The sequence below is a fragment of the Cyprinus carpio genome, chromosome B3 (genome assembly GCF_018340385.1).
Source record: "Cyprinus carpio isolate SPL01 chromosome B3, ASM1834038v1, whole genome shotgun sequence".
Classification (NCBI taxonomy): domain Eukaryota; kingdom Metazoa; phylum Chordata; class Actinopteri; order Cypriniformes; family Cyprinidae; genus Cyprinus; species Cyprinus carpio.
Window position 1 is genome coordinate 34,092,169 of NC_056599.1, and position 24,478 is coordinate 34,116,646.

Here is a 24,478-nt window from a genome sequence, read left to right on the forward strand (position 1 = left end):
CTTGAGAGTATTACCGTCTTGGTTTATACCCAATCAGGTTGCCAATTGGACCAAAAGTTGCAAATTGGTCCTCCACTGTCCGTATATGTACATTAACTTGTTCCCGAACTTTTATTGGCTACATGTCCCAACTTTTTTGAATGTGTACTCGCATGATCCAAACTGAACACTATTTGGCATGAATTCAAATGGTCCCTCACTTTTCAACATTTGATATGTTTCGATTCTATTGTAATAATAGAAGAAGTTTATGAGATTTGTAAATTATTCCATTCCTTTTTTACTCACAATTTGTACAATGAGGCACACGCGAAGGGGAACACGGCATTCTTCGTCGGAGGCAGAGCTTTCATTCAAGGGCAGGGAGAAAGAAGCTGCCAATTAAAGTGGCTTTATCTTAATATCTTTTTTTTTTAAGACTAACTTACGTTGCAAGTTCGGATTGACTGATCGGTCAGGGTTCACTTTCCAACATGATACGGGTTTGCGACATATACATTTAACTATTAAAGACTGCCTCATCTATTTTTTTTTCTCTCACAGAAGTGCTTTTTGCATTTTTATATTCACTATTGTGTGGCATTGTTCACAGCCCTTTTTTTGATTGACTTGTGACCTAACTTTCTAAAAGGTAAAGGTAATAAACTGAGTTCATAGACTTTAAAGCAGGTTAGCTGTTTCAGTGTTTGTGTGTTCTTTAAATGTCTTTCTCTATTGTGTCCTTAAACGGCAGGAGTTTTAAGAGATGTTGTTAAACGCAAGGCCTTGTTTTTGTTTTCTAGAACAGTTTGGTTTTGACCTTTGTATTTTTTCAAGAGTCTCATTCTAAAGGTAATGAAGTAAATTTTGGAAATAGCAGTGGGGTAGTGATTAGATTTGGTTCGGGAGCTCTCTGCAGGGTTTCCTTTTTAAAAAATAACTATAAAAATAACTGTGACGAATATCTGTGGGCACTTATGGGCATTTATTTTGTTAATTCTGAAATGTTATAATCTGAATCTTATTGTTGTTAATATTATGGGTATAACTCTAGATCTGAGAATGATCAGTTTATTATTTGTTTTGGAAGGATAAGCTTACTTATTGGCAGTCAAAATTTTCCAAATGCTTATTTTATTGATTGGTGGTGATTTTAATACAGTCCTGAACGAATCCCTTGGTAGGTTGGCCACCTGGTCGCCCCATCAAACTCAAACGCAGCTCTGAAAACTTTTATGCCTAGGTTAGAACTTATAGATATATGGAGGGTTTAAAACTAAGAATGATAGAGTATACACGTGGAGCAATAAAAATTAATCTAGGCTTTCGCGAATTGATTTTTGGTTAGTCTCTAAAAATTTTGATATAAAGATAATATCTTTATTGATATTTCTGTAACGCCATTAACAGATCATAAGGTTGTTTCTATTAAAATTATGCTTTCTCCTGAAGCTAGATTTAACAAGGGCTCTTCTTTACTCAATCATAATGAGGTTAGATCAGAGCTGGAAAGACTTATTGGTTTTTATTGGAGCAAAGCTAAACAAGAAAATTCATTCAGAATAAATTGGGAATTGTTAAAATATGAAATTGGGAAATACCTCAGAAAATATAGTGCTAATTTCGCTAAAACAAAATGTCTTGAAGAAGTTAATATTGTTAGTGAAATCTCGTCTATTACCAAGATTTTACCTGAAAATCTGTCCGATAGTCAGAGAGCTTATTTAGTTGATTTGCAAGTTAAGTTGGATGACTTGTATAAATTGAGAGCAGAAGGGGCTTTTATAAGGTCAAGACAAAGGTGGCTTGAATATGGTGAACAGATGTCTTCCTACTTTTTTTAAGCTTGAGAAAAATAGGGCTAAGCATAATTCTATTTGTCAATTAAATATTGGAGGGGTTGTCTCAGAAAATTCTAAGATATTTCCCAATTTTGCTAAAAGTTTTACTCAAATTTGTATAAATCTAAATGTAATCTAACTGATCTGGATATTTTCAGTAAACATCTTGGTAATGTTAATTCTATTAGTTGTGATGGACAAAGATTTACGTGACTCGACAATTACTATCGATGAGGTTAAAGAAGCAATTTTACATTTAAAAAATAACAAGGTCGCCTGGTTATATTCTGAGCTGTTATCTCCGTTTCTCCTGCAAGTGTATATAGAGAGTTTAAATTGCTCTGAGCTTTCTGTTAGTATGGAAGCAAGGTGTAATTTGTTTAATACCTAAACCTAAAAAGGACACTCTTCTTTTAGTAAACTGGAGACCTATCAGCCTTCTTAATAATGATTATAGATTGTTTGCCCTTATTTTCTCTAAGCGTTTTAAGTTGGTTTTGAATTCCATTATTGATGAAAATCAGTCAGGTTTCATCAATAATCATCATATTTCTAATAATATTAGACTTGTCTTTGACCTCATTGATTACTCTGACTTTATTGAGGATGATAGTTTAATTCTTCAAAGCTTTTGACACTATTGAGCATCCTTTCATTTTTTTCTGTTTAGAGCGATTTGGTTTCAGGCACTATTTTTGTAATGCGATGAAAACGTTGTATGCTGGGGGAAATAGCTCAGTGAAGTTAGGACATGGTACTACACAGAGATTTCTTTTAGAAAGGGGTTTCGGCAAGGCTGTCCAGCTTCCGTATATCTCTTCCTTATTGTAGCTCAAGCCTTTTGTCATTTTATTAAGGATAGTAATCTAGAAGGAATTCATATTGCTGGTAGAAGTATTCTAATTAGTCAACTAGCGGATGATACAGCCTTATTTTTAAAAAACTCGAGCCAGGTCCATCAGGCAATTAAAAATATACAGTTGTTTTCTAATGCTTCAGGTTTGTACCTTAATATTAAAAAAATTTGAAATATTAGTCTTAAAAATTCCTCCCTTTTATCTGTGGATGGAATTCAGTTAAAGAAATTGTTAATTACTTGAACAAGATAGAGTTTCCTTGAATTTTTACCCTGCATTTGAAAAGATTAAAAGTAAATTTAATCTTTGGTTATTAAGGGATTTGTCTCTCAGAGGTAGAGTTCTTCTGTCAAAAGCAGAAGGCATTTCTAGATTAATCTATATTGCTTCAACCATACATCTAGACAATAAACTGTGAAGTCTATCGATCAGATTTTATTTATTTTTTTTATGGAAGAACCGTGTGCACTACATCCATAAATCTGTTGTCATAAATTCCCTTAAAACGGTGGACTTGACTTTCTGGATTTCTTTACTTTAAACAACACTCTCAAAATTAATTGGTTAAAATTTTGTTTGAATAAGCCTTCTATGTGGAATTTTATTCCTAATTTTATTTTTGACCAACTGGGGGGTCTTTCTTTTTTACTAATGTGTGATTATAAGATTGAGAAATTGCCAGTGAAGCCTTTCATGCTCAAGCTCTGCTGGTTTGGAAACTGATCTACAAGCACAGCTTTTCTCCGCAGCGTTGTTTTAATTTGGAACAATCTTTGTATTTTGTTTAAACCATAAAAGTGTTTTTTTGAAAAGCTGGTTTGATAAGGGTATTATTTTAGTGTGTCATTTGTTTAACACTCAAGATATCTTATGACACATGATGATTTCTTGCACACTTTAATTTTCCTGTGACTCCCCAGGAATTCTCTCTTGTTTTTTATCTGCATTTAATCCTGCTATAGTTTCTTTATTTAGAAATGTGATATTGGCTGATATGCCCATTGTCAATCTAACTGATACAGTTCTGCATTTAATCCTGCTATAGTTTCTTTATTATAACAATCTATTCGTTTCTCTATTTTTAAAGGAGGTTGTTTCCAAGCCTTGCTCTATTTCTTATTGGACTAAATTTGTTAGAAATCCTAAGTGGGAAAGTATTTTGGTTACTACCACACAAGTTTTTTTGTTAAAACAACGATAAAAGAAATCGGTTTCAAATAATTCATAAATTCTATCCTGTTTTTCTTAGTAAGTTTAAGAAGGATATTGATGTTTTTGCTCTTTGCACTTGGAACACTGTACCCACAATCTTTTGACACTGTAGTCAGGTTAAAAATGATGGTGTGATGTCTCTATGTTTATCAAAGATAAAAGGTACTCTTTAATTTTAATTTGCATTTCGGAAAATGTAGTTTTTGGTTATTTTAATTATGGAAATGTAAATAAACGAAGTTTTTGTTATTCTATTTATGTTTTGTTGGTTAATTTCACATTCATAAGTGTAAATTTTCTAACAAAAAACCCCTGTTTTTACAATGTTTTATATAAAGATACTTGGAAAATTACTTGTGTACTCTTCAACATAGTACTAATAGAAAGACAATTAAAACAGTCCGTTTGTGTTCTATATTTAAAATTATTTGAGTATTGTAAAGGTCATGCTTGTCTATGATTGGGTTTTTGTTTTTTTATTTATTATTATTATTATTTTATATTACTTTGTTATTTATTTATTTTTATCCTTTGTTACCCTGGCTTTATATTGTATGTTGAATTGTTTTGTATATAAATATAAATATAATATAAATGTAAAAACACCGGATTAGCACAGGACATTTTTGTAAGGCTGCGCTGGCGTTTAGCACAACCGGAAGTATCTATGCACACAAGCGCTAGACCGAAATCCAAGAAGGCGGAGATATGCAACTAGCCGGAATCAAATTAAACGAAGAAATGTGGATGATGTTACCTGTGACGAGATGAGTGACACGGCGGTTTAAACAGTGACAGAATGCACGTAACTAAGCAACAGAGCGTCCGTTAATGAAGCAGCTATGACGAAGTAGTGTGTCGAGTCTACTATTCTTCTACACACTCAGAAGTACTCAAAAAAAAAAAAAAAGGGTCATGCTTGTCACGTGACACACCACGGCCACAACACTGTATGACACACAGATCGCTTTTATTTCATTTTTCCTTCTTTATTTAAAATATTCACAAACTTGTGCTTACCGTGTCATGAACGATCTGTTATTGTTGTTCAGATGTGTGTGTATGTGGTTTTTTTTTGTTTTTTAAAATTTTTGAATGATCTTGTTCTTGATGATCTTGATCGTGAGATGGGCGCCGCCATGTTTGTTCAGAGTTCTGTCAGTCAGATTTACAGATCGGTAAATGTCTCGGTTTCTCCTGAAACACATGTGAGTAAGTCGCGGCCGCTGAACTGGGAGAGGAATAGAGTGAACTTTATTGTTACTTACACTGTGTGTATCTGATAAGAATAAAACACACCGGAAAATTAAATTTGAATGGATTGTTATTGTTGCTTCAGTAGACATCAGTGTGTATTTTACGAACTCTAAATGTATTGTTTTACTAGTATTTCTGTGTATTTAAAAAAAAAAATGTGTCCAAAAATGGAAGATTAAGCTGATATCTGGACTGCTGATGTATTTTCACAGTTGTCCAAAAAAGCGTGTATTGTTTAGAGAATATGTGTTAAAAAATGAAAATAAGCGTGTATCCTGATAATATGATGCGTCTTCCTGAAATATAACCTAAAGTGAAAACATTATTTTCTTCTCTCTATTAAATGATCTCTGTGTGTGTGTGTGTGTGTGTGTGTGTGTGTGTGTGTGTGTGTCTCTGTGTGTGTGTCTCTGTCTGTGTGTGTCTGTGTCTCTGTGTCTCTGTCTGTGTGTGTGTGTGTCTCTGTGTGTCTCTGTGTGTCTCTGTGTGTGTGTGTGTGTCTCTGTGTGTGTGTGTGTGTGTGTGTGTGTGTGTGTGTGTGTGTGTGTGTGTGTGCGTGTGTCTCTGTGTGTGTGTGTGTGTGTGTGTGTGTTTCTAGTGTGGATCATGGAGGAGAGTTCAGGATCACATCAGGGCTCCACAAATGTAAGTCCACACACAGACACACAGTTTTCTTGTTTGTAGTTTGGTTGTAAATGTGTGTGTTGTAATGTGTGTGTTGTAATGTGTGTGTTGTGTTCAGACGCCTGTGATCTCACACTGGATCCAAACACAGCACACACTGAACTCGTTCTGTCTGAGGAGAACAGAAAGGTGACGCGTGTCTCTGAGGAACAGTCATATCCTGATCATCCGGACAGATTTGATGATGAGCCTCAGGTTCTGTGTTCAGAGAGTCTGACTGGACGCTGTTACTGGGAGACTGAATGGAGTGGAGCTGGAGCTGAAATATCAGTGTCTTATAAAGAAATCAAGAGGAAAGGATGGAGTGCTGACTGTGTGTTTGGAGGTAATGTGAACTCCTGGAGTCTGATCTGCTCTGATCACAGATTCGTTGCTCGTCACAATAATAACTTCACAGAGATCTCTGCTGCTTCAGGCTCCTGTAAGAGAGTAGCAGTGTTTCTGGACGAGTCGAGCGGCTCTCTGTCCTTCTACAGCGTCTCTGACACACACACACTCACACACTTACACACATTCACACACACATTCACTCAACCGCTACACGCTGGATTTAGACTTTATTCTTCAAACTCTTCAGTGTCTCTGTGTCACATTAAACATTAAACACACAGACTCTCTCTCTCTCTCTCTCTCTTTCTCTCTCTCTCTCTCTCTCTCTCTCTCTCTCTTTCACACACACACACACACACACACACACACAGACAAATATACGAGTGTTTGTGTGAAATAATCTCATATTTACGCTGCTGTTTAATATTTCTCAGGCTGTATTTTCAGGAGTTCATGTCATTTTAGTGTAATAAAGTTACTTCATTATAAAGTTAATAAAATTACTTCATCATCATTAATACAATTATCATTATAATTATAAATATTATGTGTTTTGAAACAAACATTCAAAGCACTGCTAGAGAAAAGTGTGTTTATGCAGCTGTGCATTAAAAAACATTTATTTGAAGCATTTAACGCTCAGTCTCTTCATTTTTGGGTCACACTTGAAGCTTGAAATTTAAGTTTTGATTTTTTTTTTTAAGAAAATGTAATATATTTTTGTTCAATAATAATAATAATTATATATATATATATATATTGTTTTTTTTTTAATTTTGAGGATATTTTACTATGAAATTATTATACAACTTATATGAGCTTTTTGTTTCATGAAAATAAATTAAACTCCTTCATGTTTTTGCTCGTCACATAACTCCACTGTGATCTCTGCTGCTTCAGGCTCCTGTAAGAGAGTAGGAGTGTTTCTGGACGAGTCGAGCGGCTCTCTGTCCTTCTACAGGGTCTCTAAAACTCACACACTTACACACATTCACTCAACCTCTACACGCTGGATTTAGACTTTATTCTTCAATCTCTTCAGTGTCTCTGTGTCACATTAAACACACACTCACACACACACTGATAAATGTGTAAAATATTGTCATATTTACTCTGTTGTATCATATTTCTCAGGCTGTATTTTCAGGAGTTCATGCAGTTTTAGTTTAATAGAAATCCTCTAATCAATACATTATTATTAAACTCTTTTTCTCTGATGTGATATATTGTGATGAGAAAATGAAGAAAAGATGGATTCAAACCCTGGTGTTCTGCGTCTTCTGCTTCATCATGTGTCTCGTGTTCGACTCGCTCCAGCGAGATCAGATCAACTCTGTGTCTTCTACTTTCTCTCTTTCTTCTCCGATATTAATCAGCTTATTCTCAACATTTGTTTTGTTTTGTATTATTGTTTTTTTATTTTGTTTTTTTGTTTGGTTTATAGTTGTGGTTTAACTTTTTTTTTTTTCATGAAAATCAATTTAATATATTTTTGTTCAATAATATATATATATATTTTTTGTTTAATATTTAGAGATTTGACGAGATTTTATGATACTATGCAATATTTGTAAAAACTTTATTAGCTGTTTTTTCCATTAAAATTAAACTCTTGATCTCCTTTATGGTTTTTGGGTCACACTTGATAATTGAAATGTAACTTTCCCCCTCAGGAAAATCATTGTAATGTATTTTTGTTCAATAATATTTTCTGTTCATTATTTAGAATTAGTAAAAGATTTTATGATACTATGCAATATTTATAAAATTTGTTGAGCTATTTTCCCTTTAAAAATAAGCTATTTAGCTCCTTTATTTTTTGGGTCACCCTTGGTACTTAAATACTTTTTTTTTTTTTTTTTTTTTTTTTTTTATGGGGTAATAGTTTTGTTCTGTTATTTTTTTTGTTTAATTTTTTTTGTTTTTGAGAAGATTTTATGATGCTATGATATATATATATATTCATTTATTTATTTATTTATTTATTGAGCTATTTTTTAAACTCTTGAGCTCCTTTATTTTTTGGGTCACACTTGGTACTTAAAATACATGATTTCTTTTTTAAACATGGAAATCAATGTAATATTTTTATTCAATAATATTTTTTGTTAAATATTTAGAATTATTAAAAAAAATTATGACACTATGCAAATATTTATAAAACTTTTATGAGCTATTTTTGTTTATTTTTTTTTGTTTTGTTTTGTTTCTTTTTTTTTTGTGTAGTATTTATACCTTAAAATATATGATTATTTTATGAAATCAATGTAATATATTTTTGTTCAATAATATTTTCTGTTCATTATTTATAATTATTAAAATATTTTATGATACTATGCAATATTTATAAAACTTTTATGAGATATTTTCCCTTTAAAATTAAGCTATTTAGCTCCTTTATTTTTTGGGTCACACTTGGTGCTTGAATTAAGTGTGTGTGTGTTTGTTTGTGTGTGTGTGTGTGTGTGTGTGTGTGTGTGTGTGTGTGTGTGTGTGTGTGTGTGTGTGTGTGTGTGTGTGTGTGTGTGTGTGTGTGTGTGTGTTTTTGTGGAAAATCAATGTAATACATTTTTATTCAATAATATTTTAATTTTTTATTTTGAATTTTGAGGAGATTTTATAATAGTATGCAATATTTATAAAAATTTTTATCACCTATTTGTTTCATGAAAATAAATTATAAACTCCTTCATGTTTGGGTCACACTTGGTGCTTGAAATTAAGTGTTTTTTTGTGTGTGTGTGTGTGTGTGTGTGTGTGTGTGTGTGTGTGTGTGTGTGTGTGTGTTTTTTTTTTTGTTCAATGTAATACATTTTTATTCAATAATATTTGTATTTTTTTATTTTGAAATTATTATGAAATTATTATACAATTTTTATCACCTATATTTTTCTATTAAAATTAATTCACAATTGGGTCACACTTGGTGCTTGAAATGTAATGTTTTTGTTTGTTTGTTTATTTGTTTTTAACAAAATTTACAAATGTATTTGTAACAACATACAGAAAACTCACACATAATTTACATCAAGCCTGCAGTTTATGATGAAAAAGATCAGCACTCATGCAGACGTTTGTTGTGTTTTGATGTGAACCTCTGTTTCACTGTCACATGATCCTTCATCATTTCCTGCAGAGCTACAGTCACAGAAACGTCTTGTTTTCTTTGTTATTTTGTGATGATTTACTGTGTCTGTGATTTGTTGTTTTAGATGGTGGCGGCACTGAGCAGAGAAAGCGCTGTGACTCGACTCCAGGCTGCTCATGGAGCCCCTGATACAAACACAAACACCTTTACAGAAAACATCTGGCCGTCCAAATCATATTTTTTAGAAGGTGTGCTTTTTCAGTTGTCCATGTTTCAGTTGTATTTTAATGCTAAGCACTTTGCATTGTAATGACACAGACCTGAAGTCAGTGGAGCGCAGCACCTCTGTGAAATACATGACTCTGCATTTGTGTGAGGAGACCTGCAGAGAGGCCAGAACATCATCTACACGCGGTCGGCCGACTGGAAGAAGTGCCTGATGGGGCTGCTGTAAAGACGCCACTGCAGGATGTAGAATCCAGGCCAGCGCGTCACATGAGATCCCTGATGGGACAGATGTGGATCAGAGGAAGAGAATCAGAGCAGAAAGAAGTTTTTCTCATCTTCTGATCAGTGTGTTTTATAGTGAAATATGAGCCATGCTGATGTTCCTGACAGGTTTCATGAGACTCCGCACCTGTACGCTCTCTCCCTCTCGGCAGCTCAGGGCCGTCTCCACCATGCTGTAGTCTTGTCCCAGCATCCAGGATCTGTCGATGAGCTGGATGTTGTTTCCAGCGGGACAGGCGAGGTTGTGTGCGCTCAGACCGTCTCTTTTAACTGGCTGAGGAGCTCTTCTGGAGTGATAGATGTTGAAGATCACGTCTCCTTTACACACATCAAAGTCCCACGTAATGACAGACGATACTTCTGTAATCTCTATCAGCACCTGGAAACAAATCAAGTGATTATTTCATAATTCATAACACACAGCGCTGAGCTCCATTCAGAAATTAATTTCAAACAGGATTCAAAGCTGTATTTCAAACTAGAAGTTACACGAGGAAGTAGAAGTAATAGGACTTGAAAAGAAAATGCAGAAAACTGCTATTTTAAGTACATTTAATTTTTTTCAGTATACTATCACGTTTGTACACACAAAGATGCCCATCACAGAAAGGAAGACAAAAAAAATATATATTGTATTTATTGGAATATTGTGGATTATTTTATATGTTGTGATAGACTGTTATTTCATCCTCACACTGCTGATTTCACCATTAACTCTTCACCTGAACAGTTTATGTTGCTGTATATGGTCTCGTAATACTTGACCATCAAAACATAGAGGTAGACATCACATTTTCTCTGATATCATGTTTTTAAGATGGCTCCATTTTTAACCTGTACAATATTGTACCAAGTTTAATGCATTTAAATAAAGAGTAACCTCACCTCAAATTTTGCACATATCACCTGGACTAATATGATTTTATTATTTGAAGTACCACAGATAACGTTACTTGTTTAAATGGGCATCATACACTAAACGGCTGAGCAGAATAACCTGTTGAAAAAACCAGCAGGTATATGCTGGTAAGGTATGTTTTGACGCTGGGATGCTGGTACTTTGCTGGTTTAAGCTGGTCATGTGCTGGCAAAGGACCAGCATAAACCAGCAAAGGACCAGCATTAACAAGCAAAAGGACCAGCATAAACCAGCAAAAGGCCAGCACAAACCAGCAAAAGGACCAGCATAAACCAGCAAAAGGACCAGCATAAACCAGCAAAAGGACCAGCATAAACCAGCAAAAGGACCAGCATAAACCAGCAAAAGGACCAACATAAACCAGCATCCCAGCGTCAAAACACACCTAACCAGCATATGCTGTTTTTTTTCAACAGGGCTAGACTAACAGTATTTGACTTTCACGCTGCATGTCTTCTTCTGACCAACAGACGGCGCCAGTCATCAGCATACAGCGTGTGTAATGAACTTCTCACAGCTGAAGTAAACAGCAGCAGCTGTATATTGTAGAGTATCGTCTATGGATGAGCTGTACCTCGTGTGGAGCTCCCTTCAACACACTCGCGCTCTTGTAGATGGTTTCACTCCACAGTTTAAGCTCCTCGTTTTTCCAGCTCCTCAGCCGTACGATACAGAGACTTGGGAACCAGACCAGCCTCAGGAACATCACACTGAATTAAACAAGAGAAACACAGTTAGATTAGAGTGACATTCAGTTGTTTTTCATGCCTACCTGAATAAATATACAGCTACACGTGTCCTGTAAGTATATTCTTTTTAAAATCTATAATTTAGTACTCTTTTCAAAAGTATACAACAGTGTTTAACCGACTGAAATGCATTAGAGGAGAGTCTGTTTGACACAAACCACTCATAATATGCACACATAAAACAATATTTAAATATAATTATGCAAATAATTATTTGAGAATGACTTGCTGGTCTAAGAAGAGCACGTGACGTGTCCTATCTCTTCTAAACAAATGATGCACAGATCTGCCTGACGCTCCAGCTCAGTGACCCCACTGTATCAGAAAGTGTCTCGACCGATCAGTTTAAACATGTCAGATCTCACCAGCAACAGACTCACCAGAGCGTCTCCTCCTAAGAAGTCAGGGATGAAGTCTCTGTTGATGTAGTCCACCAGACCTCCAGGCCCCTGGTAGTCATTCCCAGCATAGATGAGAAACTTCTTCCGCGTGTTTTCGTCGATGAATGGACTCACCTGAGCGCAGAACAGGGTGCAACAGAAATCAGCGGGGTCTTTATTTTTCATTAGCACTGCTAACAAAGGCCCAGGCAAGCATGACATTTACAGAAGCCTGGCAATTAAGAAAGGCACCACGCTAACATGACATTTAACTCTGAAGGGTCAGTGTGTAGACAGAACAATTAACAAACATTAAATAAAGACTGAGTGTGTGCTTATCTCAGTCTTTTCCAACATCATCAACTATTTGTTAACATTCTTTCAATGTGCTAAGTGCGTCACAATGTGAAATCCTATGTTTGTGTGTGTTTACCAAAGTCCAGAGCACAGGAAACACTCTGGGTGCTCTGAGTATGAGGAGACGCAGAGTTTCAGGGTAGTTGGCTCATAAAAGCTCTATCCTCCTCAGCAAGGCTTTGATTCCTGGTCTCCACAGATGTCTCATATTTAACCCCTCCAGATCCACCAGACACGTCCAACAACTACACAACACAAACACAGAAGCAATTATTACTTATCAGAGTAGAGACATTCCCATAAAAAACACACAGTATGTGTGACCACCAAGAACTGATTCTTATTCACATCAGTTCCATTTAGAAGTTTGATATAAGTGGAGTTGGAATTGGAACCAAAGTCATAAAATTCATTTTGATCCCATTCTGTACAGATATGACTGGTTTGGACATGTATTCATAAGTACCTGATTGGCTTTCCAAATATTTTGGTGTTCTCTTCACAGTGTCTGAGACCTTCCTCATTGATGGATAGCACCTGAAGGTTGGACCAAAGATGAAGGGGGTCAGTGAATATTGTCATATCACCCTGATCTAAAACTCTACGGTAAAGCACTAAGGCGTTACAAACATAACAGTATGACTTTCTGTAAAGCTGCTTTGAAACTCTGTATATTGTGAAGAGTGATGTGGAATTAGTTGAACTCTTACATGTCTCAGAAGGGTCTCTTCTCCCAGCACCCGCACTAAACCTTTGGTGTCCATTTGTCCAAGTCGAAGGATATAAAGAGGACGTCCATCTACACAATACACACACAAGCAAGCACATAACCACACAGATTTCTGCATCTTTAATATTAATACATGCTCATTGAAAACACCTCACTCAGATGCAGTTTTTGATCAGTTTCAAACTCTTTTTATTCAAAGGCTGATTGTATGTCTAGCACAGGACTAACACACATCCTCTCCATTAGTTATTCATCACACAGCCATGTATAAAGTCAAATTAAACATATAGCTTGAGACAGACCTTTGTCATGGTGGTGCCAGCCTCCTGTGTAGTAGTCCTGCAGGAGCTGTGGACACTGCCATGTGTCCAACAGGAAGTCTATCTGATGCTGCTTCCTCCATGTGAGCGTCTGGCACAAAGCCTCTTTGGCCTTTTCCAGATTAAAGTCCCGTGAACGCAGGAAACGCAGCACATGCTGGTCTTTAGGGATCTGAAATGATTCAAATATAATTAAATAATAATTCCATTTATCAAATCATAATCATAAATCAGTCTAATATGCTGATTAGCAGCCTCCAAGAGACACTTATTATTATCAGTTTTGAAAACTGTTGTGCTCCTTAAGTTTTAAATGGGCATTTTAAATTTAAATGGGTCATATGATGCGATTAAAATTTTTCCTTTCTCTTTGGAGTGTTACAAGCTCTTGGTGAATAAAGAAGATCTGTAAAGTTGAAAAAAGACTAAAGTTTCAAACCTAAAGAGATATTCTTTATAAAAGTTAAGAGTCAACCACACCCCCCTGAAACGGCTCGTTCTAACACACCCCCACATCTCTACGTCACTATGTGGGAAGATTTGCATGACACCGCCCAAATGTTCACGCAAAGAAAGAAGACGTAACCTTTAATCTTGCTGTAGTATTGTAGCTGCGGCTATGTCGTGGAGACGCTGTGTGTTTCGTTGTGAAAGCGAAACTACTTTGTTTGGCCTTCCAAAAGAGGACACAACTAGCAATCAATGGTTAAGTTGTATTTACCACACTGTTCAAGAACAGTTCAACCCAAATATTCAGATGTGTGCAGCACATTTTATGGAGGACAAGGACTGTTTTCTGTGAGAATAGAAACAACGCCGGTGTCAGTTTCTATAAAGTGGGGTAATTCCTACTTTGCAAGGACATTCTGGTGCTTCTGACACACAGTCTGTAAGTATGTTTACATATTTAAAGAATTTGCCACTGATGATTTATACGTGAGTTTTGAGCATTAGAGTAGCGTTTGTTGTTTGTTGTTTCTCTGATCACAAATGCAGACATGGGTTTTATATTTACGCGGCGCGATACGCAATGCAATGCGTAAAAAGACAGTATAAGTCATTATAATCAGTAATTATGTCCCCACTGGATGCTACAAATGCCTCGTTTGTAATGAGTTTTATTGGTTTTGTCTTGTCGCGCCGGGACACACAGCATCACAGTATGGTAAGAGGCGTAAGATTTCTGTCACACGCTTGAGGAATTCGGCCAATCATAATGCACTGGATAGCTTGCCAATCAGCATACACCTCGCTTTTCAAAACGAGGAGCTTTGTAAAAATCGACGCGTTTTAGAAAGGAGGGGCATAGAGGAGCAACAATAATGTACAGTACGTAGAAAATTATGTGTTTTTTAAACCTGAAACCGCATAAACACTTTGCATTACACCAAATACACAACATAATGTTCCTTTAGCAACGTCATATGACCCCTTCAATGCATATTTGCTGAATAAAAAATCTTGATTTCTTTCCGTTTCATTTTAGATGTTGCACTCACCTTTCCTTTGTGTGTTTCCTGCAGCCACTGTCGTAGGCGAATGAGACAGCTCTCTTGGAAAGGGGTCAGTTTTCCCAGATAACGGGAGATGTAGTCCGCATCTAACTTGTCTGTGAACAACACACAACCAACAAACAGTTGAGAAACGTATCAGAGATCATTGGCTCTGTTCCAAAACATAGAGCATATTTTTTTATGCTTGGTGTATAATAGAATTATCTTAGCAACATGCTAAACAAATCTATTTTGAAATCAATAGTGATTTGATTACCCTGTGAGGTTTGTGTGAGGAATTATTGAGAGATATAGAGCTGCAAATAAGTCACAACAAATAACCTAAGAGGTTTCTTTCAGTTTTGAAAAGTACTTTGAAAGGCGTAGACAGCAAGGCAGCTCACTAGATTTTGTTGTGTGCAATATATTTTCTTTTCTCCTCCACATTATTATATTTATGAGCACATAGTGAGCACTATGTTTCATCTCACCCATCCGGGAGAGCCTGGCAGGACGTCCGTGGAGCCGGGGTGAGCTCTGCTGCTGCATGCTGGGATAGCTCTGCTGAGCTGACAGGCAGGGCGTGAGATGGGGTGGGGGCAGAGGAGGTGCCCAGCGGGGCATGTGGGTAATGCCCTCCTCCTCCAGTTGTTTAAGGTGAAATTCAATAATCTCTTTTCCCTAGAGAGAGAGAGAGAGAGAGAGAGAGAGAAGTTTACACAAATGAAACAAGCAAACATTGGCTTTAGGTACATAGACACATGAGAACTTATCTTGCACGCAAGTCAGCATAACAGAAAACAGGTCCTCATAATAGATATAAAGGAAGCAGGAAGGGGGAACTTTAAAAAATAAAGCAATACGAAACTTGGCAGGCCAGTCGCTATTACTGTCTGGATGTAGATAAAGTAAACATTTCTTCAGTGAAATAATAATAAAATAGAATGTTTCAGATGTTTTAGTGTAAATGTTTACTTGTTCTTGAAAAAAAAACGGTTCAAGTGGTCCAGATCTTTTGTACAAAGAGGACAGGGTGATGAAAAAAAAAATGTTGCATTTTTTTTTCTTACTGCTATTTACTTGCAAAAGTTTTACAGTGATGGAAATACTTTGAGCTAGGTAGAACCAGTGCTGTGAAGTGGAATACATTCATGTATTTTATTTAATTATGTATATGAAATAAATAAGTACTTTTTAATAATTCACAATGTATAGTGCCACAATAAATCAATCAATAATTAAATAATGGTTTTCAATACAAATTAGCACAAGTCAAGCTGCGATACCAAACAGGACCACATGGAGATGCCAAAGACCACTAAATTGCCTGCCTTTACTATTATACGGATCCATTCAGAATCGCTAAATCTCTGACCACCGCATAATTAGCGTTCATTATAAAACACTCTTGGCTTGCTTTAAGCCAAAATACAAACTGAAAAGAATAATTTTACTGACATCTGGACGTAAGTCACTATTATCTCCGCAATCGCTGATGAAATCAGCCGTTGTTTTCTCTGCATTAGCACTGTTTTGAACTTACTGTTTGAATTTGCTTACTGGATCCTTGGACTTTCCAGGAGTTTGAAATGATGTGATCACAAAAGCCTGCTTCTATTCATTTTAAGATATTATTTTCATTATAAAGCACTGATTCAAATTATTAATCAATAATTAATTATGAGCTTATTCTACTACTCTGCGCGCCTCCCCTGACATGCTCTCACTTGCTTCTTTCTTGCTTTTGTTAATTGTATAATAAATAAAAAGAAAACAGATAGAATACAAAAAGATTAGAAAAGCTAGTTTTTTTTTGTTTTTTTGAAAACAAGCAGTTGGTAAATTATTAGAGTGGAAGTCTAAAAGGGACAATATGTTTTAGAATAGAATTTTTAATAGATTTTAGAATAGATATAATTTTTAATAGAATAGTTATAAAAGAATAGATGTTCCTCAGAGAAACTTTTGCACTCTCTTGCAAAATGTTTTGCAAAAAACGACTAACAGAACTGCTGGTGAGGGAAATACTACCAGATGTAAACTTGATTCCACATACACAGTTTCTCAAAGAATGCAATACTTTTGAGAACACAAAAGTTTTGTGAGATAACACTACACATAGCAGACCAAGAGAAAGAAACATTGAGGGGTGGGCTTCAAGTTCAAAATAAGAGAGATGTGACACAAATGTTTTGCAAGTGTACATAAAGTTTCTCTGGCAAATGCAAGTTAACACAATTATTCTGGTGGCAAAGGCATTGAAAAATAATATTTTCCTCCTCATGCTTTTATGAACTACTGTCATGTTTCTCCATCACCTTATAGGAGTTCCATATACTTTTTGGTTGAAATTAATAATTTAGTGTTCAAAGAAAATTAAGCATTTTTTTGAAACATTAATTTTTGTATGTTTTGTCAATACTACTGAGACAACTGTGAAACATTTCTACTAACAAAACTTGTCTTCATTTAGCAAAAAAAGGTCACACACACACACGCGCACACACACCTTTTTAATACTGGTGGCGTACTGCTTCATTGCAATCTTCTCTGCTGTGCTCTCAAACCCGAAAAAGGATTTGATGTCCATGCTGGCAGACTGCTCAAAACAGGTCCAGTCTTCATTCTCCGGGTGAACCTGAAGAAGGAATGCATAAACATCAGGATCCCTCGTAAACCAGCTTATACATAAACGTGTCCATAATTGAGAGAGAAACGGCAGGATGTGGCTTCAGACCGTGTAGCAGCAGTGCTCATAGACATTGACTCTGCTGGAGAAGGACTCATTATAGGCCTCTATGTGCAGAGTTCTCTCTCTTCGGTTCAAAGAGTTCTTCTGGATGAAATACATGTACTCCACTCCTGCTATCTGAACACAGAGTCATGTGTCAGAATCACCACAAAGTACCTAATATTGGTAAGTTTTAAGGGCTTAAAGTGATAGTTCATGCAAAAATGATAATTCTGTCAACATTTTGTCCCAAACCCATAAGATTTTGTTTCTTCTTCGGAACAAAAATAATAATTTTTGTCCATCCATTTAAAGTCTAAATAATTTAACATTTTCAAGTACAGTAAATGCATGGAATTTGCCATTGATATGGCATTTTGGGCCCAAAAAAATGTAAAAAAAAATTAAAATAAATGTATACCCTCTTTAGAAGCCGAGGGGTCCTCAACATCCACGGTACATCTGCGCTCAATCACTTGGGACCCCCATCCTCACTATGACACTCACTGATGATGACACTGTTCACAAACATGGGTATCAGCGGACAGTTTGGGAATCTCTTCTCATAGGCCTATGGAAGAAAAAAAAAGGATGAGACATGTAAGTGTGAGAAAGGTAAAAGAAGGGTTGTGAAAGAAATTCAGTGATAAAAATGATAAAATACTGAACTGATTTATAAAGCAGAGCAGAACGTAGCTGTACACATTGAGACCAATTTTTTGCACACAGTGCAGTATTTCTTAAAAATATGTTTTTTTCACTTCACCTTGTGCAAATTACCCTCATATAGTTTGTGTGTTTTCTTGAAAACAGAACACAGGTCTTGTGATATGTTATTGTTTTAGTTGACTTAGCAGCTCATATGACCGGATTACCAAGTACAATATGTCACATGAAGTCTTAAGTCAAATATACCAATTAACCACAGATATGCCAGTCAATATTTACTCCCTAATCTCTCACCTTTTAAGGTTCTCACTGTGAGAAGTCATAGGACATATGCTAAATAGGGCTGGTGATTTGGCAAAAAATACAATCTCAATTTTTTCACAACGTTTGACTGATTCTCGATTTTTTACGATTTTTTACGTCAACTTTAAAAATGTAACTACAACATTATCCAAATAACTTTTTCTTTATTAAACCTTTAGTCGAAGAAAATTCTATTCCAACATGATGTAAATGTATATGCAAAAACTACAACTACATCCTGTACAAACTTGTCTTATACATGTTATATGTTCAGAAATAATAGGCTATAATGAAAATGCTTCAATTCTCAACAGTCAGTGTAATTCAAATTCAAAATGACTTACTTTATACAGTACATAGAATCCCAAAAATTTAAATCTGTAAACTGCACACTTGTAAATAATCTGTACATTTATTTAAAGAGATTTCTCTATTAGTTTTTCTACTTTTGTATATAATGCATTATTTATTTTTCTGTTTTTCTTATATTAGTGTTGTACTCCATCTCTACTATGTAATTCCTTTGTCTGCTGCACTAGTTTGCACTATTTCCATACTTTCTTCTGCCCTGGAAGCTCCTGTCACCCAAATCAAATTCCTTTGTCTGTGTAAATTACCTGATAAATAAAGCTCTTTTGACTTCTGACGGTATAACACTAGTAGACTATTAATAATAAATGTTCTGTTGAAATCAAGAACAGCAGCTTTCAGCCTGTCACCATGATGCAAACATGAAATATCAGACATACAGTAGTAGTTCTTTACAGGTTCTTTTTTTATTCGCTTATGTTCTTTTCCATTGTTTTTAATATGTAAACTTGGACTCGACTGACTGTTGCGCTCGCATCTCTTGCAGCGTCTCAAACATTAAAACGCTCAAGTTAAGAGAAGTTCAACTCCCATCTTCTTTTGAATGTTTTTCCTATTCCTCTGCACGTGGCACATCTTTATCAACACAAAAGTGCATTCTGTGTGAATGGCACCTCGCGATATGACCATGTCACACGTGAGCGGTTAATTACATGCGCTGACATGCGGTTGAATCACTCTTTTCTCTTTACTGTTATCACCTGAATATTGTCAAAGTGTCCAATTCTGACATTTGGTAATAATTCTATTTAAAATCACGATTCCTCGATTAAAAAAATAATAAAATCGTGGCAAAACATTAAATTCGAATTAATCGATTAAATTGGAAAAATCGCCCAGCCCTAATGCTAAAACATATATACAAATGATCTGCATTGAAAGGTGTGCTTATTTTTGTTAAAATGGAAGGATTCATACCTCCAGAAACCATTCTATTGTGCTCTGTTTTAGTTTAGTGTCACATTACACACTTTAAATTGCATCTACGTACAGTGCATTAGCACATCAGTGCAAATATGCCGAGCAGTGAATGAGCTCTTTCCAGTATATTTGTTGTTTTAGTATGTGTTCTCTGCTATTCAGAGCTATTTCGAGAGTCACGTAGATTAAATAGCAACAAGATCCTGCTAACAAGTCAAACAACGTTGTATACACACGTGCAAAATGTAAATGATCTATATAACTCTTTAGAATGAGTGAGTGGAGTGCCAACAATGGACTGAAATGGAATGCATTTTGAAACAGAATATATTATAGAATAGTAGTATGCTACAGTTTTGACACGTGATCTGACAAAAAAAAAAAAAATAATAATAATAATAATCTGTAATGAATTTTGGCACAAAACAGTTGTCAATGCACAGCTGGATACAATATTCTATGCAGTGTTGTTTAATGCACATTCTGATCAGGTGGTAAGATTAGGGTCATGTACAGAAATCCCTGCAAACTGTGTACGGTACACAAATACGTGCTTCTGCTAAAAAATATGGGTAGCTTCTTTAAAATGCCCCGGCAATATCTCGTGCACACTTTTTGTGTTAAATCAATAAAGTGATGATGTCCATAGACCGTCATCCATTAAAAGCGATTGATCAATAACAATGAAATGTTTCCTCTGGACTGTACACAATAACATAGTTCATGTAAGAGATGAAGGATTATATATTACTGTCTGCTTTCTGGAACAGAAAAGGCTACAGCAGCAAATAAACTAGAAAAGCCCAAAATAATATTTTATATTTAATTACTGAAATTGTCAATAGAGATTATAATGCAACTGAACTAATTATAATGAAATAATCTGCACCAGTTTACAAAATTATGGTCATTTGAATTTAAGAAATTAGAATTAGAATAAAATCCAAAGAAATACACATGACTGCTTTCAGTTTTTAAGACAATTTAATATAATTCCTATTAAATGAACTAAACTAAATTTATATTGTATTTTAATGTAGTGTTCTATCCTAAAATGTCCACATCGGAGGAACAATATACATTCACAAGCCGTAAAACACATCGTATACAATGATAATTAAAAAAAAAATTTCGTGAGACGCATGTTGGCCAATTCCATGTCCAAATTCAATTAACTGGAATGCCAATACTTAAATTGTGAATTTTACTCAAACCCGGTCTTCCCAATCATGAAAATCTAAAACAATCCCTTAAGTTTCTCTTAAACTAAGATGATTACTTGTTGAACTGGTTTTATATTGTCGTGCAACAAACCTTTTATAAAATCCAAAACCCCTTCCACAGCGGTTTCATAAGCACAATAATACTGTAAGCCCTTTGTGAATGAAACCCCAGAGGAGGTTCTGACTGAGAAGAGGCGAGCTGAGAGCGGCACAATGATGATTATTCTTTGTTTTTGGAAGTGTGAGCACGTGGCCCATAGCCGACTAATAACTAATGACGTCAAACTGTGCACTCAGCAAATCTTGAAAAAAATCAATACACATATACATACAGGCTGAAAAAGAGCGAGTGATTAGTACTTTCACCAGGGGAAATGATGTCATTGTGGGGGTGGAGTGGGATCAATGCATGTGAACGTAACCTAATTACCGCAGCTGACTCAATCATGCCTGAGAATTTCACGATGCTCACGCCTGCCAGAATTAATACTGCAACAGATTCACTCCAGACACAAAAATACAATGACATTGCGACCATGATTATTATATGACCCAGATAGCTATTTTTAGCACTTCCAAAAACTAATTAAAGCAATCTATTAGAGCTGTTGTCTTATCATTAAACACTTGCTTTGATATTTTATTATCTAATGCAGTGACAGACTGTACAGTGTTAAATGTTAATTACAATTATGGCTCTTTTCCCTTAAGAAAAGTAAGAAAAGGTATTTATATGCACTTGTGTAAGTGTACTTCAAATCTTAAAAGTAAGATATTTTAAAACAACTGTATGTGCAAATAATGTAATAGTAATAAAATAACATGCCACTTAACTGTTTTAAGAGAGTTCAGTAATGGACTGTTTCTTAAACACACTAAAGTACACATTTTAATATTGTTAAAGTCCATTTAAAATTAGTTTTTGTCATGTACTTATTTTGATGCGTTGACTAACACATTAAAGCACTTGTAAACTTGATTATAATATTAGTGTGTTATTTAATATTACAGTTAAATTTAGTATTTTTTTTTTAAATACACTAAATTGCAACTTTATTACAGATATGTAATTACTTATGTATTTAAACACATTACATACATTTTTAAAATAAATCAAATTAAAGTATATTTTAGTTTACTATAAAAGATTGTCAGCACTTTTGGCAAAAATTGCATACAAAAATGTATTTATGTCATACTTACTGTAAGTGCATCATAAAGCATCACGTCTTTTTATTTTAATGCAATTAACAGTAAGTAGATTGTCTGAAAACATTTTAAATTCACACTTAAGTTTATTCTTGTAAAGTATAATTATGTCTGTACTACATACTTTGTTGTATGCTAATGTGTTTTTCACATGGGTTCTCTCAGGTGGTTGTACGTTGTGTTGAGTATTGTGTAAAGGGTGTGATAATATTAACAGGTCACCAAAGAGTTTTGAAAAGGATTTAAGTGTGTATTGAAGTGCTGACATAATGGTGATGTTAACATAGGTAAATATAACTAACACATACAAAAAAAAAATTCAATTTGAATAATTGTTCTCATAAGCAATATAGTTCATTATCTTAACAATATGTAATTTACAGTTGCAATTTTGCAAATTAAGTCACGTGTGTGTTTATCTGCATTTTACAACAGCTTCTAAAGCAGAAATTTAATCAGAATTTCTAAGCATCTCAAGCTTATTCAGTTTAAAACCAGATACAAAAAGTTAAGATAAAATGTAGCAGTGAAATTGTTAACTGGTTTTAGGTCCATATTTACACCCAAAAGTATCCCACATTAAAATGTAACTATAACCACCTTATCTAACTATGTTTATAGTTGAGAGTAAAAGATGTAAGATAAGTTGTTATTTAGTTAGTTAGGTCCAGTATTTTGAATGTGTGGAGGATGATTACTGTTTGGCATTGTGGGAGCTGCAGCAGGGAATCCATGTCTGAACAAGAGTGTGGGTGGGAAGAAGAGGAGGTGACTGATAGAAGCGAATGTGGGAATAGGAGGAAGAGGTGGCCAGACACATAGTGGGATAGGGACATTCCAGGGTAGTAGATTGTTTTGTAAAGACATGTTCAGGTTGCAAGGGATTTTGAGGAGGTGTTGAAGCAGACTCAAAACTGGGATATTAGACTTCACTGTACAGTAGATGTCATATTTACATGCACTGTTATAGGCCAGTTCACACAGCACCAACAAACAATAATACATTTTGGCACTTCTTAGACATTCCACAACCCTGACAAATGCTGATTCAACATGTTCATTTGGTGTGAAAACAAGCACTGACCAGCAGCAACAGACACTAACAGGGTAACACAAACTGATCTGATGAATGTGTCTGTTGCCGTTTGTTTAAATCTGTTTGTGCAGTGTGAGATATACTTACAAAAAAATCAACCAATTTATTTTACATTATATCTAATCAAAACTCTAACTTAACTGTGAATTGTTAATTAATTGAGAGAAGTTTAACAGCGAAACATCTGAAGAATTATGTGAACGATCTGTTCAACTTCTGAACATCTGTACGTCTGAAAATGTTTCTCATCTGCATACCGAGGGTTGCCATATACAACATCAAACATTTTACAGGCATTGTATGAGTATGCTGATCCAGAATAAATGGATGGATACAGAGTTGTGGCATAAAACTCTAGATGGCGCAGTCCGATAGGTCTAACTCAATCTAGCCAATGAGCTCGCTGCTCAACATTCAAATATATGACTAGTGCTACCGTAGCAGTTACAGCTTGCTTCGGAAACCCTCCACCTTCCCCAGCTCCACCTGCATAGATCTGCTACGAGGTGATTCATGTATGCTATATGGGGGTTATTTCATGTATGTTATATTTGCAGCAGCAATATTTCTTACATGCTCACAGCAGTATGTTGTGGATGTATTGGCAGTAGCAGGTCTAGGTACTTGGTCTGCCGCAGCAGCAGCATAGCAGCTCTATTCCGCCAAGATCAAATACATTAACATGTCATGTACATTACCATGCCGATCCCTCCAAGAGTTGTCACGACAGAAATGTATTCAGTTGTCTATACAGTAAGTAATTTTGCAACTACATGTCAAACAACTCTCATTAATATTCAACCACACCTCAACTAACCCTCATTGGTGTATTAGTAGGCTGTTAGGTTAAGATAAGGGTTGGGGTTAGTAGAATAAGTTGAAATTGCAAAGCTACTTGTAGTCAGTAGAATGTCTGTTGGTTGAACGTCTAAATAAAGTGTTAGCAGATATTAATCAGACAGTCAACTAACTATACTCTAATGACTGCTTGTTGACATATTTGCAACATTACTTATAGCAAACAGAATGTCTAATGGGGACCATCAATATAAACTGTTGATATTTATTATTGTTTAACCCACGATTGCAGTAGCATGAGAAGTTTTGACAAGCGATGGTCATATGGTATCTTATTGCGTATACATGGTAAACACTCAGTACAATACATACAAGTACAATTGTATTTGGTAAATCATTCTTTCAACATAACTGTACTACAATGTCACCACTGAGCTTTTTGAAAGAAAACAC

At 35.2% G+C, this 24,478-nt stretch overlaps 1 pseudogene; it reads right to left on the minus strand.

The window, feature by feature from the left end:
- LOC109081527 overlaps positions 1-24,478 on the minus strand; it is a 40,986-nt pseudogene that overhangs the window by 3,160 nt on the left and 13,348 nt on the right.